Genomic DNA, 12,227 nt, shown 5'->3' with positions numbered 1-12,227 from the left:
TTCTTTAGATAAGTATTCTGGACGATCGAGTTGGAGGTTTGCCAGTTTAGCACCTCTTCTGGAGGTGTCAGGGGTTCTATAGATCTAAAGGGAGAAATCCTTGAAGGAAGAATTTCTGATCTCTTGTTCTCCGTTTTCCCTAAAGGAGGGAAATCCTCTGGCTGAAACATGTAGCACCCTTGAATTGATGGTTGTACCACTGGTAGATTTGGCTGGATCTCCTTTCTACAGGTTGCAGAAGGGGCTTTCCCAAATTCAAGTCCGAGTTGGGCCAATAGTACCTTCAACTCATCGAAAGAGATATCAAGGATTATTTTTCCTTCTTTTGCAAGGAGTTCGATAGCCTCATCAAATATTGGGAGTGGTGTTTTGCTCTTCTGTTGCTTCTGGGAACCATCTGGATCCCAGTCATCCGGCTTCGATCTTATTTCTGAACATGGAGTGTCTGGTGACATATTTCGAGGATTCTTCTTTGGATGCCGAAAGCAAGGTTCAACATAGTCTAAGTCATCATCACAAGTGCATCCCGGGCGGCACATCTGTGGGGCAACATCCCAGACGAAGTGTCCTTTGACCTGGGCGGGGTAGATCTGGTGTCTAGAGGACTGGAATGAATGAATAGGGATCTTTTCCTTTGGCCTTGATATTGGTTGTATCATGGATGCCTGAAAGATGGATGGAGCTGAAGAAGTTTCTCCAGTCTTTGTGAAGATCGTTTTAACAGTACCGTCTCTTTGTTGGATAAAAAGAGGGTCTGTAGCTTGAACAGGCTTAGTTTGGGATGCCTGAAGCTTCTCATAGTTAGTGACCCATTCTGTTGGGATCAGCTTTTGTAGATCTTCTTTTTCTAGTTGCTTGGGAGCCTGGACAATAGTAGGGATCTGGCCAGAGTCGGCCATATTGAACAACGCATCAGAGGAGGCTTGAAAGTCTGGGATCTGCAGATTCAATGCAAGATCCTGTAGCCTATAGACTATCTGATGGTGTAGGGTTGCAGAAAGAGCGTTATCGACTTGATTCACTCATGTTATCTGGACTTGAACTTTTAGTGCAGTGGAAAGATAAGGATCATTGAGGGATAGGTTGAAATTAGGAAAGAAGGTCAAGACAACACTTCCTGTGTTGAGTGTTGTGACGATCGTTTCGATCACTGCATGCTCATACTTGAAGTATCTTGTGTCCAGTAGCGACATACGGGCTGTGACCGGTAGACCCATCCTTCCATGATAGGATAGGACTAGTCTAACTGCTCCAAGATGGAGGTGTGTATAGCCCTGTTTTCTCCATTGTTCTATGAAGGAGGTTGGGATTTCGAGAGTAACGTACTGCTCTTGTGTGGTAGCAGTGAGAGAACATTGAGAAAGGGAAGAAGATTGGACATATTCTTTTACAGAAAGGGGTTGTTTATGGATAATCTGGTTAAAGGTTTTTCTGACAAAGTTTTATTTTTTAAAGATATTATATGGGTTCATAATAGGTACAAGGGTGTTTTCTATTTGAACATTCTCAGGTATATGAGAAATTTCTACAAGATGGTCTATCCTGTTGGATACGGTTTTCTTACATGAAGGAGAGAGTTGCAGGGTTGAAGTGTGGGTTGTAATTTCTGAATTCATTTTGGTTGGGTTTCTCTTCTCTGTCACTAACAGGCTCTGATACCAAAAAGGAGCCGAGAGCTGTTCATTCTATAATCCTCATGCTGTAAACTCAAGGCAGATGAGTATCCTCAAGCTAAGACCACAAAGAGGCACCTCGCCATGGGGGGTTTTTCTGCTCTTTTGGACCTCGATAGCCGAGTTAGCCCTTTTGGATCATAGAAGAAACAGATCGTAGTAACAATTAGTTCATTGCCATTGGATCGAGGAGAAGAGAAGTGAGAAGTTTAGAATGCCATAAGAGAGAGAGAGAGTATAGATGAGAAGGAAGCTTGCTTAGAGGAAACTTGCTTGATTTTATTCAAAAATGACTTCTCCTTATATAGGGAGGAGAACCACAACAAGAATACAAAAGGAGGCTAAGTGGGGATAATCTCTAACATAAATTAAATAGCTAATAGAGCATATATGTTAAATGTTACTATTGATTTTACTGTGTATATCAAATATAAATATAATAACTATCATAGCATATATAAAAAGTAGACTTTATCACAGTAGAGTCGGCCAGTTTTGATTCACAGTTTTGGCTTTAGCAGATTCTAACTAATTTCTTAAAAAAATTAAAATTAATTAAAATAAATTATTTCAGTCTCTTAGTTTTGAGCCAGTTCCAGCTCATTTTAATTAGTTCGATTCTATTTATCTAATTTATAAATCATTGACTTGAATATTGAAAACTAATATAAATAGTATTAGAATCTATAAAATATAAAAAGAAATAAAAAGATCATGCTTAAATTCTAGATTTATTGACAATATAAAATATATATAAACAAATACAATCAATTATTCTATTACTAACTAAATCTTAATAATATAAAATAAAATAATAATATAAAATAAAATTAAAGTATTGAAGCACAAAGAGAGTAAAGTTGATGTAGTTTAAGAAAATTTAAATGGTTTCAATATCTTATAAATTTTATTTTTATTTGTACTTTTAAAGGTTGGTTGTAGGTAGAAATTATAAAATATTATAAAATTATATAATGTTTAGATTTTTTTATATTTAAAAATAAAACTAAAACATATAAATAGATTAAATGAGTAAAAGCATAAAAGAAAAGATAACTAAACTATATAAAAAAGAGAATATTAAAATCACTAATGTAAGTTAAATTATAAATAAAAAATAAAATTAGAGAATATATCAAATCTAATATATATATATATATATATATATATATATATATATATATATTGTAAAAAACTAAAATTTTTAAAATTTATTATTATTACAATTATAGATTAAAAGAGAAAAGAATAATTTTTATAATTTTTATAAATTAGTAATGTCATTTCTTAAAAATTCTATGTAGCAAGATGTGGCTAAACTATTCTTTTTGTTTCAGTTTCAAAATATATATATAGCTATGAGTTTATATCGATTAATCAATTTAATATTTTAATTTTTAATTTAATCTAACAAACGTCTAAATTTGACTTTTTTAATAAATTTTTAATTTAATCTAATATGCACTTGAATTTTATTTTCTTAGTAATATTTTAACACTTTTGTCTAATACATGTGGATGTATTAAATGAATACATATATCAAAATGTGTTAAAATATTGCAAAAGAGAAAATTTAGATGTAAACTGAATTAAATTAAAAATTAAAATATTAAACTGATTAAATAATCAAAATTTAAATATAAATATGCATTTAACCTAAATTATTTAGTCAAAAATCGTTTTATATTGCATATCACCTTATATCAAACTGTAACACTGCGATTGAGGTTGGCTTTTATAATCTTACATGGCAATAAAACCGGTTGATTGTAATTTTTTAATAAATATCACTTTTTTCTTCATTATTTCATCATCTTCTTCTTCTCATTTAGGGTTCTTACTAGTTTAGTACCCTAACTTTGTGCGCTATTTAATTAAATATTTTATTAATAAATTATATATATTTATGCATTAATTTTATAGTCATATCTTAAAGCTAAATTTAGTATATTTTATATAATAATTATATTAGTATTCTTGTAAAAATTATTATAATTTCTAACATAAACTACATAGTTAACATAGCATATATGTCAAGTATTTTGTATTAATATTAGTTTAATATAAATATACTAACTATCCAACATATATAAAAGTGGAAGTTGTGGAAATGAGCTGGCTAGTTTCGGTTCATAGTTCTGGTTTTAGATGGTTCCAACTAATTTAATAAAAAATTTAATTAAAATGAATTATTTTATTTTTGAGTTTGAATTGGAAATGATAGTTTTGATTCCAGCTGAGAGGAAACCGATCTTAGATTGGTATCCTAGTCTTGAGTCGATTCCGTTTTAACCAAATTAATTATATTTATCAAATTTATAAATTATTGACTTGAATATTGAAAACTAAAATCAATATATGAGAATCTATGAAATATAAAAAAGAAACAAAGAAATTAATACTTAAATTCTAATATTGTTGACAATATAAAATATGCATGGAAATACAATTAATTATTCGTCACTAGTTATATTTTACTAATATAAAATAAAATAAAATAATAAAAATAAAATTGATGTATAAGAGCATAAAGAGAAAAAGAAAAGTTGATGTGATTTAAGAAAAGACTTAAATGGGTTTAATATCATTTTATTAAAATAAAATTTTATTTTTTTCTTTTTTAAGGTGTTTATAGATAAAAATTATAAAATATTATAAAATAATACAATATTTAGACTTTTTATAATTAATAAATAAAAATTATTGATGAAGAAAAAAACATAGATGAATGTAAATTTTAAATTCAAATGAGTAAACTCAAAAGATAAAAGTAATTAAACTAAAAAATATATAAAATTCATTAATAAATTCAAATTAGTAAATAAAAAAAATGTATCAAATGAATAATTAAGTTTAAAGTAAGATTTTGTAATATAGCAAAAGATACTATATACAAATATAATTATTTAATTAAAATAAGAATTAATTTTTTTAAAATTATTATCCTTACAATTATAGATTAAAAGATAAAAGAATTATATTTTATAAATTAATATTTACAAAAAGAAGTGACAAATGTTATGTTTTAACAATCTTATATGGCAAGTTGTAGTTAAATTATTTTTGATTTATTTAAGCTTATATATATATATATATATATATATATATATATATATATATATATATATATATATTAATAGTCTACTAATTCTAAGCATGCTAGCAGGTTAATTGTTAGGAAAATCATTGTTTATAATAGTATGTTTTCATCTATATACTAAATTAGACGATTAATATATATAATTTTAAATAAAAAATATATATAAATTATCTAATACTAAAATATAAAAATATATCTCTTATTTTTTTATTAATTATAGTATAATATTAATTATAGGATATACAAAATGATAATGATTATTCTAATTTTTTTTAAAAGAAGAGTTCTCTTTATAGGTTGAACATATTTCGCGAGACTATAACTCTTGAAACTTTTTATTTACGTGGAGGTGGTTTTCTTTCCTTTTTAATGTTAAATTATTGAATTGAATATTTCCTTTGTCCTATTCTAATAATCCACTTTTAATTGATATAAAAATTAAAAACTTATATATTTTTTTATGTTAATGCTATTAATGTCTCTTATTTTCTAAATGAAATTTTTTATATTAGTTAATAAAAAATATCTTTACCAACTAGCTATTGAATTAATAATTGATATGTATATTTTAGGCAAATGTATGGTTATGTTTTTAATACATTTATTAGTCACTTTAATTTTTAATTTAATTAAATATATTTAAAATTTTAGTTTTTAGTATTTAAATATTTAATTTAATTTAATATATTATTCTTTAATATATATATATATATATATATATATATATATATATATATATATATATATATAGCAATAGCGTGAAAGTATTAAAAAGACATATATTAAAAAATAAATATACTATAAAAAATGAATTAAAGGAACTAACTATTTATTATTGTGTATTAACTGTTATTATTATTTTATAAAATTAAAATTATAAATATAATTTAATAATTTTTATATTTCTTACCAAAATAATAAATAGACCATTATCCCTTTTTCTCCACTTCATTAACTTATAGCTTTGGAATTTTATTTTTTATTAGTCAACAAAAAAGAGAGTTAAATATGACATACTCTTAAAACTCCATGAATATATGATTTTTTATTTTATATAAAAAAGCCATTGAAAATTAAAGATGTGATATTGCTAGTTTTAATATTATTAATGAGATGCATTTAATAAAATAGAGGAAAAATCAGTCTATTTTTCAACCATTACATACTGAATTTATTTTTCTTAAGAAAACAAAGTTTTAGTAAAAAATCTTTTTTTTTTTTTTTTAGAAAAAAAAGTGGACCATATTGAATTGGTCATTAGTAAGACTAACTATACTTCATTTACTAGTGCTTGGAAGTTGTAGGCGAACTTGGCTTAATATAAGACCAACCTTTTGTATTAATTACGTATAATAAATTTGACCTTTCAAAGCAAGGTGACTTTAAGAAAAAAAAAAGGTAATTTACATATCAAAACATTTATATTATGTTGCCTTAAGGTAATAAATAAATAGCAAAAGGTAATTAGAGGTACTAGCTTTTTGGCTTAATTCTAATATCATATAAATTAATGCTATCAATTATTGATATTATTATTTTTTAAAATTAAAAATTATTATAATATTAAAAATTAATTTATTAGTGAACATAATATCTAAAAATATTATTTTGTATAACTAAAATTATTATCAAATTATAAAACTAATTTATTTATTAATATAATATTAAAATATAATTAATATATATATTTTTTGACACATAAAATTATTATCTTGACATGTATTTACATTTTACACATAGAACTCAAATTTATGTGAATTTTATAGAATCTTTTATTAGTTTATTAATTAATAAGTTATATTCCTAATTAAACACTCATTCTAATCCTAAAAAATAACATATTAATAATAAATCAGTTTCTAAATTATTTTTATTATTTGCTTATCATATTGATATTAGTTAGATATACAATTAATATTAAATTATAAATTATTGAATAACTAAAAAATTAATAAGTCAAATAGTTAATATTTCCATGCAATGAATATTAATAAAAAATTAATTAGTTTTTTTATTTTTATTTGGTTTTTCTTTTTTTACAAATTTGTTTTCAAGAGTTATATATTTTTTTAATGTTTTTTGAAACTATGAGAGTAATTCATAAGACAAGTTTCTTATTTCATTATTCAGTTCCATTAATGTCTATTCAGTTTGTTTGAAATTGCCAATGTATAATATAATATTATTTCTCTTAATCAGATTAGATTTTACAGAATCAACGCAATTAAATCTCTTAAGAGAAGCCTTGAAATAAGCATGTCGGTGTCATACATGTGCGATGAATAACCAACTATCCTTATATATATATATCAATTAATATATTTGGATGGGAAAAGAAAAAAAAAGATTGCTATTTTAGATTTAAAATATTAATGACTAAACTGATAAGAGGAATTAATGATTAAAATATTCAGATAAATATGTAAATATTGTTAGAAAATGGGCATTGCCATTTGCTCTTTAGGATTGAGGATCAAGATTGGGCGGCTTTCCCGAGAAAGATAAATATGTAATGGGTTGGCATTGAAAACTAAAAATACGGTACTGAAGGATAGAGGGACTTTGTGATAATAATCTAAAAATTAAATGAAATGTGGAATTTATATTTAAGTTTTTCTTATTATTCATTAGAGATTTTACTTTTAAGAGAATCGAACATCTACGTTATAGTTAATCTTTTTTAGTTCAGTTATATTTATTATTTAAAATATTTATAAAAATTAATTGAAAATAAAAATAAAAATTTATATTATATCAATATAAAATTTTAAATATTATAATTTTAAATGTTATAATTATTTAACCGTTAAAAATAATTTTAAAATAATAATTATTTTATAAATTATACATATTTAATTATATGTTAATTATTATTAATAATTTTTTAATAAGGATAATATTATTCAAATAAATAAAATAACCAAATCAACTATGAATTAAAAAGAAAAAATTTTTAAAATAAAGCTAATATAATCAGCAGTTCAGTTGGACTAGATCAACTATTACTTGTTGTTTGTTAAGTCTTTACCAAATGATTCAATATAATTGTTCAGTTACAAACAACTATTAGTTGTATCAGACTTTTGAACTAAATATCCTTTTAATTTCCAAAAAAATAATATTTCAAACTATATTGTATAAAAAACCTCATATTTTTAGAGTAAAAGAGATTTAGGTGGAACTAAACTAATATATGTATATACACTGTGTGATTATTAAAAAAGTTATTGGAAGTTGTCAAGTTCTTATCTCCATATTTGGTTGGTTAACTTTGAAAAATTTTCTTCTATTTTTTTTCTGATGATCATTAATGTAGTTAATTCCTACAAGCTACAAGAAGGTTTCATCATCCTCTTAAGCAAGTAACCATGTTTAAGGAACATTAATTAATTAATTATGACATCGTTCATAAGTTGACTATGTCTAATTTTTAATGGTCCCAAATGTCTATTTTACTTTGTTTTAGTCCTCTGGAAAAGTAATAATACTTATTCTGTTGTTGTTTTCACTTATGAGTTATGACATCTGATCATCTAAAATGTCTATTCGTCATCCTATCATGTCTCTCTCTCTCTCTCTCTCTATATATATATATATATATATATATATTAACATATGGGAAGACTTCTGATAGTGATTTACTTAAAATAGAATTACAATTAGACGTTAATATATGTTTTGACAAATCAATCTAAGTTATGGAATTTAATTACAAATGAATTCAATTGTGTTTAGAAAGATATAATTTTAAGTAGAGAATTCAATTAATTCCATCTCACTCTTCTGCTAGATTATGATGAACTTTTAAAGAAAGATATACACAATAACCCTGATAATATCCTGATAAGAAGAAGAAAGTGAAGTTGGATTTCTTAGTTATGTGGACTTATTGGAGTTAATTAATTGCTCTTGAAAAGTGAAGAGAAAAAGAAAATCAAAGGAAGGAAACAGAAAAAATAATAAAAATAAAGAAGCAATAGAAAGTTTGTAAAAATAAAAATGGAAAGGAGAAAGAAAGAGCAAAAATCAGGATAATTTTGATAATAGAATTATTCTATTTTGTTAATTTGTGGAAGTAATTTGCAAATTTCACCTATTTTAGTTATAACCAATTTCGTTGAATTGAATTTTTTTAGATTTTTAAAGGGACATTCATTCATTGAATCACAAATAAATTCCACTACATTTTATGGAATTCATCTATTCTAATGAGCTGCAATTATTTCTAAATTTGTTCTCTAAAATTGAGTAGTTCATCATGTTCAGATTAAGCAATTGATTTATAACTTCTCCTTGCTAACTTTTACTCTAGAATCAAAATTTCTTTCATTCACATAACAAAAGCAGTTAACAGAGAAATTGGGTAACTCACCAGGATTGGCTTTAACATGTGTATGACTTTTAATGCAAATTTAAAATTGATCCTTTTCTAATATTAATGGTGAAAATAAAACTAGAGATTGATCACTTGACGAATGTGAAATGGGTCTGCAAAATTTTTCTAATTATTGTATTAATAATAACTTGGTTTGTCAGACATCATATCATTCTCCTCTAATCATCAACTGGATTGGCAAGGAAAAGAGAGAATCACAAAAGGAGAATGTCAGATATGAAACCATACGGCTTCAAGACGAATCTTGTACATCTGTTGTTGACAATGCTTGGAGATGTAATTTGGGTATTTCTAATCCAAATGTGTTGAAAGGAAAGATTGCCAAATTTGGGCGGAATTTAAAGTTATGGAGATCTACAAATTTCGACAAAGTGAAGCATAATTTGAGAATGTGGTACCAGAGGTCTGATAAATTGGTTGAGAGATGGAGATAAAAACACTAGGTATTTTCATGGCAGGGTTGATAGCAAGAAGACTATGAACATAATTAAGAGAATTAAGGATGGTTTGGGCATGTGGGTGGATGATCCTAAAGAACTAGGGCTTATTTTCCCTACTTTCAAGATCTATTCACTTCTTAAAAAAATTTAGAGACGGTGGAAGCTATTGATGCCGTTGAAATAAAGATTGATTCACTAATGAATGATAACTTGTGTGGACCTTATACAAATGAAGATATTATGGAAGCTCTTTCTCAATTGCATTCCTCGAAAGCTCTTGGCCCCGATGGTATAACTGTTATTTGTTTTTTATTAAAAGTTCTAGTATATTTTGTATTATGATGTTCTTAATTAGGGTATGTCTCTTCAAGTTCTTAATAGTAAATTTATTGTCTTTATCCTTGAAGTTTAGAATCCTGAAATTACTAAAGTTTTTGAGTCATTAACCTGTGAATTACAAAAACTATAGCTAATAGATTGAAAGAAGTGCTTCCTCAATCAACTTTTATTCTAGGTAGACTTATTACTGATAATGCCCTGATAGCTTTTGGAATCTCTCATACTATGAAAAATAATAAATCTAATAGGAATGAGTCTCTTCGCAATGAATAAAGCCTATCGTGCATACCATATGTTTCTTTAATAGGTGATGCTCAAATTGGCTTATGTGAGTCTTGGGTGGATTTGATTATAAGATATACTATTTTTTCTGTCATATTCTAATCTGATTAATGGGCAGCATGGCAGAGGACTTCGTCAAGGTGATCAATTATCTCCTTGTAATTTTCTTTTTTGTACCTAGGATTTTTCAATTTTTATTAGAAAAGTTGAAATTGTAGGTTGCATCCATGGGACCGAAGTTTGTAGAAGAGCTTCGGTTATTAAACAGCTTTACTTTGCGATCACAACATAATTTTTAATAGAGCTAATATGAAAAGGTGCAAGTGGTTCAAGACATTCTCAAGGTTTATGAAAAAAGTATCAGGATAATTCATGAGCATTAACAAATTAGAAATAGCTTTCAATGCAGGGGTGAGAGACTCATATAGTTCGAATCTTATTAGTCTTATCGGTGTTAAAAGGGTGAACATGCATGCTACATATCAAGCCTTTCAACAGTTACTGGCTAATCTAAGAAAGAACTTTTCAAGCTTATTAAGGTTCGGGTGGAGAAAAACCTTGAAGCTTGGAAGAGACATTTTCTTTTAGTTGTAGATAAAATGATTCTCATTAAATCAGTAGCTCAGACTATTCGATATACATATATATATATATATATATATATATATATATGATGAGTTGTTTTTATTTCCTCATCATATTTGTCATATAATTAATTAATTCTGTTACTCCAATTTTTTGTGAGGTCAGAAAGACGATGAGCAGAGGATGCAAATCCAAGATGAATAATGGTCTTAGTTTTTGAGACATTGTTTGTTTCAGTAAAGCTATGCTCGTAAAGCAAGATTAGAGGCTTTGTCAGGATTTATATTCTCTTTTGGCTTAAGTATTATAGTCAAAATAACTATAAGTTATAATGTAAGTTATTCTTGGCGAAGTATAATTGTTGGAAAAGAAGTTCTCTTAAACAGGTTGAGATGGTGTATAGGAGATTGAAATAGCCTTCAGTTCTGGCAAGAAAAAATGATTGCCTGCTTGTTAGATGTCCAAGGCTCAAAGATTCGACAAATTTAAAGGTAAATGACTTGTTTAATAGTGACCAAAGTGGATAGGATAGAAACAAAGTTATCCCCATGTTTAATAGTGTTGCAGCCAAGCAAGTTCTCTCAATTCTAGTTCAGCGAGTGAAATATATCGCACAGTTTGGCATCATATGACAACGGTATGCATTATGTTCGCACATGATATATAATTATTAAAACCATAAGTGATGGTGCTAAGAATGTTTCATCTAGTTCAAGATCCAATAACCATACGTGGGAATGGATTTAGAATCTTTCTATCTTGCCGAAAGTTAAGTTTCTTTTTTAGAAATATTTTATGGGATTGTTCTAATCACTTGTGGCTCTTGTAAGGAGATAGACTTATATGGACACAGTATGTCATACGGTATAGAATGGCTAGAAAGACAATGGAACAGGCCTTGCATGATTGTTATTGGAGTAGAGCGGAGTGGCAAATAAGTCCTCTTCGAATTCGGTTCTTCAGGGAGCAACATTATCATCCATAATTCACTACAAGAAAATTAATCTACGACGAGAGAAATTTCTATCATTAAATGATTAACTACCAGCATTAAAATATTTTAATGGTGGTAAAATGCTCATTATAGCCTGTTGTCATTTTCTTTCCGGTTAAAAGTAATTAGTGACAGAAATGACTTCCTGTCATTATATGTCGGAGCAACAAATATGTTTACCATCATTAAATACCATTTTAAATAATGTAATAGTCGTCGTTAATAATACTTTTAACTGTGAAATGCCCCGTCATTATTGATGTTTGTAAATTTATACTCACAAGAGGTCGATCTCTTAAGGAATTATGATGCCACTTATTATAAAAACTAATTATCAATACAAAACAATAAAAGTAAATCTAAACACTATAAACTAGTATTTTTGAGAAAATAGAATACTATTCATAAAAAAAAGTAT

Source organism: Ricinus communis, chromosome 3 (assembly GCF_019578655.1).
Source record: "Ricinus communis isolate WT05 ecotype wild-type chromosome 3, ASM1957865v1, whole genome shotgun sequence".
Lineage (NCBI taxonomy): Eukaryota > Viridiplantae > Streptophyta > Magnoliopsida > Malpighiales > Euphorbiaceae > Ricinus > Ricinus communis.
The sequence above is the reverse complement of the archived record's forward strand: the minus strand, read 5'-3'. Positions refer to the sequence as shown.